The following is a 15,431-nucleotide window of genomic DNA, read 5'->3' on the forward strand; positions in this document are numbered from 1 at the left end:
GTTTTCTCCATAAACTTTGACTGCTGTAACAAACTCGACTGCAATTTTAATATTTCATACTTAAAGACGCTATCTCTAAATAAACAACTGTAAAATGAATATGTATACCTAATGGTATTGAACAATGTTTTTGAGAAATGCTTAACTTTTGAAAAGAAAATCTAGGTTATAAATCGAGCGTATCTAAATTTTACGCTTAACTACTACCTAATTACTGCGTTACTAAATGATTCAATGCTTGGATCTTCACCACACATTTAAACGAACTTTTCTTCACGTTCTTTCAACAAAAAAACTTCACCAAAGAGCTAGAAATCACCTTACTTTGGACTTTCGCCTTAAACAAGAGTGAAATTGACAACTTCCTAAGTGCTACAGAAAATGTTTTTTATTTAAAACTCAGAAAGATATTATTAAATAAAAGATTTCAATGAAATCTGTTACATAAATCGTAAAATGTCGCTCTTGGAAATCCATGGAGGAGAAAATGCCTTTTACTTTTATACTTTTCTTATAAACTTTTTCCATTGGTACGATCAATATATTACCTTGCACGGAAACTAATACAATATTTATGTAAATGAATTCAAACTGGAATATATTATTAATCAGAAACCGAGCCTCTCCGGAAAACTTGCATCTAAAGTGACAAATAATTCAAAAGGGTTTTAGGTTTAGCTTCACATATTTTCTTTAATAAAGCTGAAGCGGGTATTTTGTTTAACTTTCAATACAAAAGCATAGGGAAAGTGGTCAACATATTTGCCTTGAAATGAATCATGAAATTATAGCATTAAATTTAAACACATTCATCTGATCATTTTATTTCAGTTATTTTCTTGTATAAACATTCTGTTATTATCAATTTTAATCACTCTTAACGGCACATTCAGAGAAACAATGAAATGTTTTCGAAACTCGCAGTTTTGAAAGTCAATGCATGGTTTGGCAGTTAAATAGCCCATTAAAAAACCCCCATTAAAAAGATTTTAAATATTACAGACTGCTACGTCATCAAAAGAAACATTTGAATCCGTTTATGTGGACTCTGGCAATAGTGTTTCATGATAACATTTCATGAGTCATATATATCCACATCAGTATAGATCATGCAATATGGAGTTTTGCACATAAAAAATTAACGACCCACAAATATTTTGCGTACCACTGAAAACAAAGGCTGGATTAGGGCTTTTACACTGTCACCTCCATTTGAAGCAGTGTCGCGTTCAATGGGATTAAAATGCAACAGCATGAGAGTTTATCGTCTTTATCCACGAATCCAGATTCAATTTGGGCAAGGATTACAATAGTGTACGCTTGTGGAGACCCTGTTGTGAACTCCCTAATAGTGCCATGGCTTTTCATAAGCATACCACAGTTAAAGCTGGGGTGAAGTTATGGTTGCTGTCGTATACGAAATATGGTTACCTTCAGTGGTCGGAAGTAGCGCGCTACAAGTAGTAACGCTACTGTAGTAGCTACATTTTTAGTAGTTTGTATTGTAGCTCATTACTTTAAAAAAAGTAGAGTAGCGAGTAATCCTGAACCCTTAGCTTGAAGCTCAAAATTAATTAATTACAGTGTACAAAATATAAGTTCCAAAAAATTAATTTCTATGTAGAAAATTAAAGTTATTTTTCTTCCGTTCAAAAGATGTTTTCGTCATCTAGTCAATTTTATGTATATGTACGTCGATGTAAAATTTAAATCAAATTAAAACTGCTTCAATTACATTTTTCAAGTAGCGGAATTGTAAAAATCTGATTATTCTACTTTTTAATCCTTTTTTGCAGCGAATATTCGTAAAACTGCTTTTAAAAAGAAAAGAAAGAAAGAATAAATAATTCTTAGTAATATTCCATGTTTGAATAAACTAATTTATTAATCTGAGTAACTTTTCGAATTTTTTCAATCCTCAAACCGTGTGAATGTATGCTTTTATCAATTTATTTTTTAAAAAGTAGCGAAGTAGCGACTACATTTCAAAAGTAATTTGTAGTCCGTACATTTTCAAAAAAGTAGTTGTAGTTAACTACTTTTGTAATAAAGTAGTTGTAGTTGCAGTTTGCAACAAATATGTAGCTTTTACAACCACGGTTACCCCACATATTTATCTACAAAACCATGACGGCTTAACTGTATGTTTGTTACATCCTTCAGACGCATGTGTATGTGTCTGACAGACTTGGGGCTAACAGAGTAACAAGAGCCATTTTATAATAAGACAATGCTCGATCACACACAGCAAGGGTGTCTGGAGACTTCCTCTTCCCAATTATCAAATTCTCTGACCTGATTGATTTCCTGATTTGTCACTGATCAAGCACATCTGAGATCACTTTTTAATACCAATATTTTCCTCACGCATGTAAAATTTCGTTTCTGTCAATTTCTTCTTGATGCGTCGATTTTCTTGTGTTATATAATTAAATAAAACAATAATACAAAATGTTTTTACAACTTTAACCTCTACCTATCATCTTCAGTCAACTAGCAATTGAGAACGAGCTAATAATAATGTCACCCGGTTAAATGACGTTTTCTCGACCAAATAATCAATGAATATAGCAATACATCTCACTTTATACGTCATTTCTCCCTAATTAATATTTAGCACATTATTTATGGATTCTTGTATAGTTGAGAGTTTATTCTCCTGTACTGGACCTTACTTTGTCGCTAAAAACAAATTAAAAAAACTAGTTATTATTCTAGGAGTGAAGAAGATTGATTTGGTTGTAATGAATAAAATTTTAAAATTAGATATCTAGTTATGTGTGTGAATAGTTTAAATAATTAATATTTAGCACATTATTTATGGATTCTTGTATAGTTGAGAGTTTATTCTCCTGTACTGAACCTTATTTTGTCGCTAAAAACTAATTAAAAAAACTAGTTATTATTCTAGGAGTGAAGAAGATTGATTTGGTTGTAATGAATAAAATTTTAAAATTAGATATCTAGTTATGTGTGTGAATAGTTTAAATAATTAATATTTAGCACATTATTTATGGATTCTTGTATAGTTGAGAGTTTATTCTCCTGTACTGAACCTTATTTTGTCGCTAAAAACTAATTAAAAAAACTAGTTATTATTCTAGGAGTGAAGAAGATTGATTTGGTTGTAATGAATAAAATTTTAAAATTAGATATCTAGTTATGTGTGTGAATAGTTTAAATAATTAATATTTAGCACATTATTTATGGATTCTTGTATAGTTGAGAGTTTATTCTCCTGTACTGAACCTTATTTTGTCGCTAAAAACTAATTAAAAAAACTAGTTATTATTCTAGGAGTGAAGAAGATTGATTTGGTTGTAATGAATAAAATTTTAAAATTAGATATCTAGTTATGTGTGTGAATAGTTTAAATAATTAATATTTAGCACATTATTTATGGATTCTTGTATAGTTGAGAGTTTATTCTCCTGTACTGAACCTTATTTTGTCGCTAAAAACTAATTAAAAAAACTAGTTATTATTCTAGGAGTGAAGAAGATTGATTTGGTTGTAATGAATAAAATTTTAAAATTAGATATCTAGTTATGTGCGTGAATAGTTTAAATATCAAATTACTAGAATATTATCAGCGCAATATTCATTATTTTAAAAACTTTTGTGCAAAGATTTGTTGATTATTAACCAAAACTTACTCGAAAAAGTGTCGAGGGCTAGAAATGCATTTTATAGTAATGCTACGATGAGGATGATAACCAAGCAAATTAAATTGTGCAACTGAAATTTCTAATACTGATATTTAAAGTGCCTTTGTAAATTCTGTAATATACATATAATATGTAGATTTTCTTTTCTTCATGTACTAGAAATAGAGACACATTAAGCATCAGTTAAATGATGGTTAATAGTGTAATACAACCTGAATCTGATACGGAAACAAAAATTTATGACGCAATTGATATGTTTAATTTTTCCTTTCTTTTCTAAGTTTATGGAATTTTTGGGATGTACCTTTAAGAATGAATTTCCTTTTCAGTGTTGGAAAAAATTAACATTTTGAGATGATAGGAAAACCTATTAAAACATTTTGTACTGTGTAATGAGCGAAGTCAATGAATGAAACATTTATAACAATGTAAAAAAATATCGTCATGAAATTCATTACTCGAGAAAATACAGGGTGTTTATTGCCTTGCACTGATAAAGAACATTTATTTAAAAAAAATCTAAGATTTTTTTTTCTATTTTGATCCTTATATCATCAAGGTTTTTTTTTGGGGGGGGGGAGGGGGAGGGGCAATCACGAATTGCTTATTGTTTTCTCTTGACCATTGAATGATGTCAAACGTCCTTTTATTTTTCTATGATCATAAGGTAGGCGTCCATGTGTCTCGGAATCGAATTATTTATCAGTAACTTTCTCAACTTTACACAATCCTTTTTACGCGAAAACAGTATCTATCACACAACATTCAGCGTCCAGCGCATAACATCCAGTATCCAGCATATAACATCCGGTATCCAGCACATAACATCCAGTATCCAGCACATAACATCCAGTACCCAGCACATTACGTCCAGCATCCAGCCCCTGGCATTCTTTTGAATTTCGACGTCATAAATTCAAATTATGGTTGCGATAAATGGCATTAGTAGAAACAAGAAACATAACAAGTAGGGTCCTATCGCAATTCGAGATTGCAAAAAACATAATTTGAATTCAAAATCTCAAAATTCAAACTAAGGTTATCATTATTTTTTAAGCATTGGCATTAAGCATATTAGCATGTAGGTGGCGCTGACATCAAAAACTGAAAATGGCGTCTACGTAAGACAAAAATCCCAGATCAATGGGGGTTATGAGGGCCAACTTCCTAGAACCATTGGTTTTAACGCATATTGCTAATCTTAATAAGACAGTTTATATTTATATAAGGACTGTAGAGATCAAGTCCTCACCCTAGAAGGTAAATTCTGGCTGCACTAGGGCCTGGAGTGAAGTTGAATACAGTGGCCGCCGCTTATATGAAACACGTTTGTTATAAACAGTTTTGATCCCATAAAGCGGCTAATTCAATAAAGCTCGGTTTTGTTCTAGTTTTAATGATTTGATTCATTAAAGCGGTTGATTCAATTAACCGGCTCCACTGCATTGGCGAAATCTTTCCAAAACCTCCAAGGTGCACACGTAGACATGTATTATTAGCATTGTTATAAAAATCTTTTTGAGCTTAAGAACAAAATGAAAAATGAAAAGAAAAAAAAGGTTTAAATCTGAAATGGGTTTTTTCTAAATGAATTTCTTTATCAGTGCGAAACTATATGCGCGCTGACTATTCTGCTAAATACGCAGTGTTTCACAAAAACATGAAGCACCAATATGCAGAGTGTAGCTCATTACATGGTTTTTGTACTGTATAAACTTTTCTTTTTTTTTAAATTTCACATAGCTTAACTAAAAAAGTACTTTTGTTTAAGATAACACTGTAGAACAGTAGTTAATACTTTCTGAAATATGATTGCAGGAAAATAGCTACTAATTTTTTTAATTTTGAACAAACCAGAAAATATAGTTTTATATAAAATATTAGCTCTACTTGTAGTTCAAATACATTTAGAGGAATACCATATCTTAAGAGAAAAATAGTAATTAAACCGTTTCTACTTTTTTAAGACATAGTTGTTAATTACTTACATTTTTCCCCATGATACATTTTTCAACTGAATTTAGGCAGAAAGTAAAAATGTTAAATATATTTTAGATATTAATGCGAAATACTTTTCTTTATATTTTTAAATAAATTTTATTTTCTTCATAATTGAACAATGCCCAGAAACTAACCAACTTAGTGATTTTTTCTTCAAACGGAAACAATTTTTAGGTGCTGATTTATATGGTAGGTTTATTAAATGCTTTTAGTATATTTATCGTAGGGCTGGAGCATATTGATTCAATATTTTTTTTATTCTCATTCAAATAACTGATTAAAACAAAAACACTGAATTGAATCTAATGCACTCATATTTAAATTCAGATTTTTGTTTTACTATATGTAGACACCAAATCAGATTCTGATCTTTATATTAACTATATATGCTGCAGAATATTTCCTAGCATCTGGAGCGTAATCAAATAATCGCATTAAGCTGCAGAAAGCTTAATTTAATAACGTCAACAATGTGGAGCTTAAGTGACAGAATTTTAGATAAGAGTGGCAAATGTGTTAACTCTTACAGGTTAGAGCTTCAGTAGATTTTCCTGAATTAAGGCATTCCTAGGAATTGCTGTTGGTTATATGATACACAACTGCCTAACATCTATTAATTTACGAATTTTATGCGGGTAGTTTTCAGAATTTATTTTAGGAAATGCTGTTGTCAGTGCTTCCTGAGATGTAGCTTAACCATTTATATTTTATTTGTCATTGTGATGATTTGAGTACATGTTTATGAATTCAAAACACCGAGGCAATAATTTTTTTTTTAAATTGTAAAATTTATGTATTTTTAGACATGTTAGAAAAAGTAGTTTAAGATTAAATTCGCAGCAACTACGGATATGAACGAATTTTTATTAAAAAAGTATAAATGAACAAAAAAAAAGTTACTCACCGGGCTTCGCGGCTCGTTTAGTTAAACTACCAGAATTCATGACATTTTATGTGTGTTATCCAGGGTTATACAAAACGATGGACACAATTTCAAATTGCTATGTTTCCTGCTTTATACGTTGCTCGTAAATTTTGTCAGGTATACTATTTGAAATAGGATACTGATTCTAACTTTATAAAATCATTTTAAAAGTACAAAGTTATAAAGATAATCAGAAGATTATAAAATATTCCTTATTCTGAGGGAGTGGTCTTTCAGTATTTTGTATTGTGTATCGAGTGAACTATTACTATAGTGTGATTTTTTTTGAAAATTATTTTTAAATTAACTGCAGATCAAAATATGTTACAAAATCTTGACAGTCTTTTTTCTTTCAAACACTCCTTGACACATTTTGAACGTTCTTCTTTAATTTTTTCAATTCGTTTCATATTTATTACAGAGAAAAATCAGAAATGCAAGGTTTTTCTTTCTTATCTTCTTTATACTATTAAATGATAAATTTACAGTTTAAAAAATCTCTGTGTTTGGCACATTTACATTTTTATACTCGCACGGATATTATAAATCAAAAACTAATATTTATATTAGTTCTCATTTCTGGCAGAAAAAAAACATACCCAACAGAATATTTAAGAGAAGTTGCAAAAACCAATCCATATGTTGAAGACAATAGTCATAATTTATTCTTATTGCGCTTGAGAGCGAAGATCCGGAAGTTAGTGTTTTCAAGTTGAGGTTTCTATGGATGTCAAATCTTTTACGCCAGTAATAAACAATCTCCCGTCAAAGAAAGTTCAGGATTTTCTACCTTATGCACAATCATCAATCACTTCTGGTATGTTATTCTGAAAGAGAGAAATCTGAAGAAATATCGACCGTTTATCTTTTTGGAAAACGTAGTGATGCATATATATGTCTAGTTAATTTTAAATTGGTGTTAAATAATTAAAATCCGTCAAAAATTTCATTGTTTTCTCGAACATGGACTTTTAATGCGTTATTTTTCCTGAAATGCTCTCGAAGTTCAATATGCTTCCCCCATGCAAAAAAATCATTTAACTACTGCCAGATTTAGTTCAAAAAGATATCACGAAATGCCTAAGCACGAACAAATTTCAAACAGTAATTTTTTTTCATGAAACATTTATTATTATTTTTTTATCTTGTGCTTTAACTTTTGGATTACTTTATTAATGTTGTTGTTGCGTTGTTGTCTCGATGTATAGAAATTGAAAGTCAAAGTTAAAATTTTCAAGAATCTAGTGCAAACAGATGAGTAAAAATGTCTGATATGTGCAAATCGATTGAGCATTTACTTTATTTCAGCACTTAATATTTTTTTTGAATGGAAATTCAAATTTGTTTCAATTATTTTTAAAGCTTTTTGAGGCATTTTTCTTTTTTAAACTTTAACTTCAATGGAAAGTAAGCAAAAAAAAAAAAAAAGGGGGGGGGGAGGGAGGCTTATGTTTTCTGCTTAAGAATAACAGCGCAAGGTTTTGTAAGAAAGATTATCGGTCCTGTGTGTGTGTGTGTGTGGGATAAAATATTACAGAAAATTCGACCTAAATAAAATTTTATTCACGAAAAAAATGCGTAAAACAGTAATCGTGGTGGAAGTATTGTTATTTAGTGCCGACGTTAAAGTATTTTTCTTTCTTTATTAAACTTGCGATGTAAAATACTTTATCATTAGTCTATGAAAAAGCTTAATAAGGTCTAAAATATTGCGTGTTATGTTCGTTTTTATTTGGAGAATTGCCAAACACGATCGATCATGTGTAAAAATACTGCATTTCACAAACATCTTTCAGTGAAAACAGTTTTATGTCAAATGCAAGAAAAAAGTGAAATATTTTTTTTCTACCATACGAATTTTTTGAATTAGTTAATTACAAAGACAAGGCTTTTTCCGAAATTAAAAGAAAAGTTTTTCTCAGAAAAGTGGAATAAGTATATTACAAATCTAAAAACTTTCAAAGCAGATTTTGTTACTATTGCAAAATAAAATGCTAAAAAGGGGGGGGGGGTTCTGGCCACTTTTATATCTAGCAAAAAAATATCTTTTTGTTATAGGTTTTACTGTTCTTAAGATTTGAAATTATTTTTTCAGGGATTAACACTTTTTCTCTGTTGTTATTGAAATTGAAAAAGAGATTTAATGTATTTAATTCCGGAATATTAATTCAAAGTTTGATTTATTTTCAAGCTTTTTATTAAAAAGAATTGCTCAAAATTCAGTGATCCGGTATTAGTATCAACAATCAATACAATTATAAATATTTTGTTGCAAAGTCTCTTTAATATAACACATCTAAAATAAAAATAGATAAGAATTGGGTCTTTGTAACTAAAGTTCTACATTGGAATGGCCGTAATAGAAAAACTGTGAAAGCAAATGACACCAAACTTGTCAATAATTTCCACGAAATCATGGAATGTGCACTATACAATTATCAAACGAAAAAGAGTCATAAAAATGTTGATTTAATAGATTTTTAATCGTTTACAATCTCTCTCAATGCTTTTAATTTTCCGATTTTTAATCATCGCAACGTTTCTAATCGTTCTGTTACTAACTGTGATGGGAATTTCTAAGTGTTATAGATGCTTCGCGTTTTGTCAGGTGTCTTAGCGAAGGACATGAGCACAATTAAACTGCCATAGTTAGATCTTACTCCATGTTTCCACATTCTAAGTAAATCCATTAGTTATTTCCGATAAAGCTCAGGATTTACGATTTTTCTTCTTTCTAGAAACTAAATGGAGTTTTCCTTTTTTGGCCCACAGGGACAGAGTTTTAAAAAGTCCAACTCACTGTGCTCAGCAGATGCCTGAGCCAATCAACGGATGATTGACACGAGGCCGAATGAACTGTAACTGACTCAGGAGCCCTTTTTAATGTTTCCCTCTAAAGGATTAGAACTTGTTGTTTAATAGATGCGCAATTTCTATTTACGATGAAAAAATTCAAAATTTTGTAACACTATGCAAGTGAACTCTCTTTTATATCCCTCTCGGAAAGCTTTTTTTCCCGCACATTGTCGTGCTTCGCAGATTATTTTAGTAGTTGAGAATTCGTCCTGTTATTTTTGCCATATATACACATTTCTGTTTCTTTTTTTTTAAATAATAATAACCACTTGTAAATAAGCTGCGGTCAAACCTGAGTACTCTTTACTGTCGTCATTTACTATCCGTCACCGGATAAATAACAAGGAAAGAATCTAGTTGCACCGCTAGATTCTTTTCTTGGAAATCATAAAAAAATTATCATAGAACTGCATCTCCACGACCCATACGGTTTTATAGAAAAATACAAGGGGAAATTATGTCGTCATACCCGGTATACGATATAATAAGACTTTTAATATTAACAAACGTCAGTAGTTTCAAAGGTATATAAGGGTATATATGTTACCGTTAAAGTATGAAATCCGTCATTTTATAGAATACCTAGTTATTTCATAGAATAACTGATCGTGTCCGTTAAAATGTAAAACTCTCTTGTATTTCATGGTTTAACTAGTTATTTCATAGAATAACGATCAGCAGCCCGTTAAAATGTAAAATAATCTATATCCGGTCGGTTACTACAGCTCTAAGTTTAGGTACTGGTCAGGGATTTAAAAAATGTATGAAATCCGTCATTTTATAGAATACCTAGTTATTTCATAGAATAACTGATCGTGTCCGTTAAAGTGTAAAACTCTCTTGTATTTCATGGTTTAACTAGTTATTTCATAGAATAACGATCAGCAGCCCGTTAAAATGTAAAATAATCTATATCCGGTCGGTTACTACAGCTCTAAGTTTAGGTACTGGTCAGGGATTTAAAAAATGTATGAAATCCGTCATTTTATAGAATACCTAGTTATTTCATAGAATAACTGATCGTGTCCGTTAAAGTGTAAAACTCTCTTGTATTTCATGGTTTAACTAGTTATTTCATAGAATAACGATCAGCAGCCCGTTAAAATGTAAAATAATCTATATCCAGTCGGTTACTACAGCTCTAAATTTAGGTACTGGTCAGGGATTTAAAAAATGTATGAAATCCGTCATTTTATAGAATACCTAGTTATTTCATAGAATAACTGATCGTGTCCGTTAAAGTGTAAAACTCTCTTGTATTTCATGGTTTAACTAGTTATTTCATAGAATAACGATCAGCAGCCCGTTAAAATGTAAAATAATCTATATCCGGTCGGTTACTACAGCTCTAAGTTTAGGTACTGGTCAGGGATTTAAAAAATGTTCACGTAAAACTCAGTGTGTCAAAAAAAAAAAAAAAATGTTTTTGTTTTAGAAACAATGTTCTTTGTAATTCCAAGTGTCATTTTAGTAATCATTGTTGTAACAAATGATTTTATGGTATGCTTCCATACATACCATTTATACGCTGCATAAATTAAATAAATTGCTTCGTTTTCCTTTTAATTGTCTTTCATTAGTTTATTTATAGAATACCTATAATTATTTCATTTTAGATAAATTGTTTATTTTACTCTTCAACTGTCTCTCATTACTTAATTTATAAAATATCTAGTTATTTCATAGAATAACTAGTTGAAGTGTCAAATGAATAACCTGTTACACACTTTAACGGACACGATCAGTTATTTCATGGAATAACTAGGCATTCTATAAAATAACTGCATTATATACTTTAACGGTAACATATACAAGGGATCTTTAGAACATAGAAAGATGTTCTAAAGATCCCTTGTTCATATTTAGAAGCATGAATGCGTACCGTGGAATGGCTAATTGCACTCGTTTAATTTTTGACACCGGATACGAGGTTATACGTTTCAACGCATTTTATTGAAAAGCATGGGTCATACAGGTAGAAATATCTAAAGATTTTTCATGCACTCCAAGCGCGGAATCGAGCACGAATGCTTTGCACAAGTCAGCTAGTAGATGTACAAGTATACTACTAAGTTCGGAAAATCCCGAGCTACCAAACAACGTCTGGGCGACAAGTGTGATCAGAAAATGGGTATACATTTAAAAAACAATAATACACGGAAATTACGTAGATCGGTAAAAACTGACACATATGCTTGAAATGACATAGGGTTTTACTGTAACCACGGGGAAAAAAAAGAAAAAAAAAAGGTTTTGGGAAATTGACGTTGGATATTTTTTCTAAGCGTCCCTATTAGTGTCGATCAATTGCGGTAGACTGTTGGCTTCAAATATTCCCAAGAGCCAATAACAAGGATAGCCGGAGTGTGGTTTTGGGAACTTGGAGGAAAAGTATGACGAAAGTTGCGACTCAGCATGTGATCATCATCGAAAGACGTGCACAAGAGATTTTTTACACATCTTGCAGTATGGGGTGCAGCGTTATCCAACACAAAAACTTACTTATGTTTTTTTTCTGGTTACAATAAAACTCCATGTCATTCCAAGCATTCAATTTCGCATGTCTACGTACATTGTTGCATGCATTATTATTTTTTCAAATGTATACTTATTTTCTGATCACCAGGTATATAGTTTATTATACGTGCGTGTGTGTGCATTTCAGTAGTGTTATCATAAACCTAAAAGCGCTAACGTAAGCTTTAGCTGTTTCAGAAATTGTAATTGTAGGATAATAGAAGTCATTCGCAGTTAATATTTTGGACGACATCTTTTCATCACACCCGGAATATTTTTCCAGACGAATGACACTGTACCTGCAACTCTGTCGTTAATTGCAGTGCCCCAAAACGACTTGCTTTTGGGTGAATATTGCCATAAATTTGAATCTAAATGCAGATTAACATTTCCTTAACATTATAGCGTGCTTCACTACTTTAAGCACGCTAAATTCATTTAACGAATGACCCACATTTAGAGGCTTGCTTGGTAATAATCTCTAACGAGCGACAGAACTCATTTAAAGCATTTAAGAAGAATGGGACTTTCTCGTGAAAGACGCGACAATTTCTTTTTAAAGGAGCATCTAGTCGTTTCTATTCATGAGGAGAGATTCAGAACGTTTGTGTCGCTTAGTTTTAAGAAATTCTTTTAATGTAATACTAATTTTAATTACTGACATTTTTTCTGAAAAGATGATTTTTGTGGATAAAGATTTACTTATGCTCGTAAGAATTTTGAGGTTAATGTGTCCCGGAAAGATTTATATGATAAAAGTTATAGAACAGTTTTAGAATTAAAACCTTCATAAACCTTTTGGGTAAGCAATTACTTGGCTTCAGATGCAATTTTCTGTAGGAAAAAAAGCCCAACTTTGTATTAAGAATATTTCGAGACGTTTCCCTTTCCTTTTTTACTTCCCCCCTTTACGAATCCTCCCGAATCCGAGGCCGGAACACCAATACGGTAGAGCCTTTTTCGGAAAATATTTTCTTTTCACATAACATTTCCTTTTAAAACTAATGTTTGATTATATTTTTGTTAATTGATGTATCACTTGTCCACGGGATTGGTGAGTAAAAGCCGAAGATCCCCATTGCTTCTACAAAAGAAAGTCAGTCTTCAGCCTCTGCTCCCGTATTTTGCTGTGCGTATCTATGCTTCAAGGGCGGAAAAAATAGCCATTTTTAAGTTTGAAGCTAAAAAATATTTCATGCCGTAATTACTTAGCCCTTGAGTTGTAGTAACTTACTCCATAAGAGTTTTTTGAAAAAAAAAAAAAAATTCGTTTTTACAATAATAAGCCCAGATTGTTGAACAATTACGTTTTTACTTTTTTCGGACGCACGCCTTATACTTCAGTTTTAATTTATTCGTTCAATAAGAAGGACTAAAATTTAATAAAAGTCATTTCTGATTGGTTTTTCACACTTCTAGGATGCATATTACATTGTAGTTAAAAATTAAAAATTCATCAAAATTGAAAACTACATGAAATAAAAAAAAAACATTATTTTCTTTACAATATAATGAAAAGTATTGTGGAATATACTTTTATCGGCGGCTTCCGGTGGGCTAAAATTTACATATATCAATAGTTTAATCCTTCCTGTAAAGAAACAACAACATTTTAGCTGCGACCACCTGTGACTGCAGTCGTGGCAGATGTTTTTGTTTGATCTTCGCTATTTACGAATACCAATATAATAAGTTAGAAAATAACTCGTAGCGATATGACGGAGGTAAATTGCTTTTTTTATCAAAGAAATTGGTCATCAATTTTGACATGCTTCAGACTAACGTATGTCACAGTTTCACTACTTTTCAGGAGAGCCTAAAAAGGTTTGTTTACTGTTTCCGAAAGTTGGGGCTTTTGAAACATTCATCAATAAATATAGAGGATTTTTTAAAACAGATTTACGTTGTTATGACTTAATGTGGAGCATTTTTCTATGAGCATTACAGTAGTAACCTGAAAATAACAATTTTCGGACCCGGTTGGCTTTAAAAGAAGATGCATATGAGAAAGAAATATTTAAAACTCATACAGAATTCTATATAAAAAGTTAAATAACCATTCTGTTCACAAAACAATGAAATTAGAAAATCATTAAACGTTTGAAATTTCTGATTTCCTTTTCGAAATCATTCTAGTATAAAGCTGTTCTCAGTTTCTCAACATTGCCAGAACATATTGTTCGAGGGTATCAATTGCAATAAACATGCAATGCATGCGTGTGGCATACGACAGATTTAATTTATATTTTTCACTAAAAACAGAAATGAATTTGAACTGCACAGAAACCCCGATTTCACGTTTCTCAGAGGCCTAAATCAAACATAAAATACATAAAATATGAGAAAACGTCAATTCAAATCCAAAAACATAAAATATGGGAAAACGTAAAATACGGGAAATGTATAAAAAGCAAAAATTAGATAAGGAAACAAAAATAGTAATAACAGTTGCTACAATGACGCTTATAAAATGTAAAAATGCGATATTTTACGAAAAGAACATTATTGTACACACCAGTTTCGATTATTCTAACACATTAAGTAACGAATTCGGGCGTTTAGGTTGAAAATAGTCAGTAATAATGAGTCATTGAATCCAAAGTAAATACAGCATCTTCCAGAATTGGAACACTTTGCAAAGTATTTTTCCTGGTCTTTATGATAAAGAAAAGAGTTTTTCACTATTATTAAGCTCTTAAATGCAGTATTGAAAGAAGAAACGAGTTGTGTTTCCTCTTCTTCTTGTTCATCTTCATTGGCGGCCGAAAGTTCATAAGATCAGCTACGGATGGAGCAGACGCGTTTCTGTTTTCATGGATTAACTTTCAAGAGAGTGGATTATGTTTAAAAATGCACAGAGGGAAACAATTTTCTTAATTTTAAAACATTTTTCTCTTTTTTTTAATTGCCAAGGAAAAACTTAAAATGCGGGAAATTCATAAATAACAAACTTTTCATCCGGGTTAAATTAATATTATTAGTATACGGAAAAACTGGGACCTGATGATAAAAAACGTACAATGTGGGGAAAACGTAGATTCGTAGGACGTAAAATCGGGGTTTTACAGTGAATACGATCAGCAAGCATGAAAATAAATGTTACCATGCAACAATTTTAACAATTTTCCAAAGCATATTTTGAGAATATTCAAAGTTATTGAATTTTTTCCGCTTTTTCGTCGTTTTGAACCACTGTGCAACGTCTTCTTTCTTTACAGGCTAACGTCCGCCATCCTCCACATGCTAAAGAAGTTGTATGCAATAGATTCTCTAATCTGAACACTCATGGGACCGAACGAAAGTGTTCCGATTAAGGGGGTGTTCATTATAGAAGAAGGCTGGATAATGCATATATAATCTCCGGGACTATTAAAATGCTTTCAGAAATTGGGGTGTTATCATTAAAGAGTTCAAACAGAAAGAGTCCATTGTACACTGCTCGACATTGAAAATGCAACACCAAA

Source organism: Uloborus diversus, chromosome 10 (assembly GCF_026930045.1).
Source record: "Uloborus diversus isolate 005 chromosome 10, Udiv.v.3.1, whole genome shotgun sequence".
NCBI classification, from domain to species: domain Eukaryota; kingdom Metazoa; phylum Arthropoda; class Arachnida; order Araneae; family Uloboridae; genus Uloborus; species Uloborus diversus.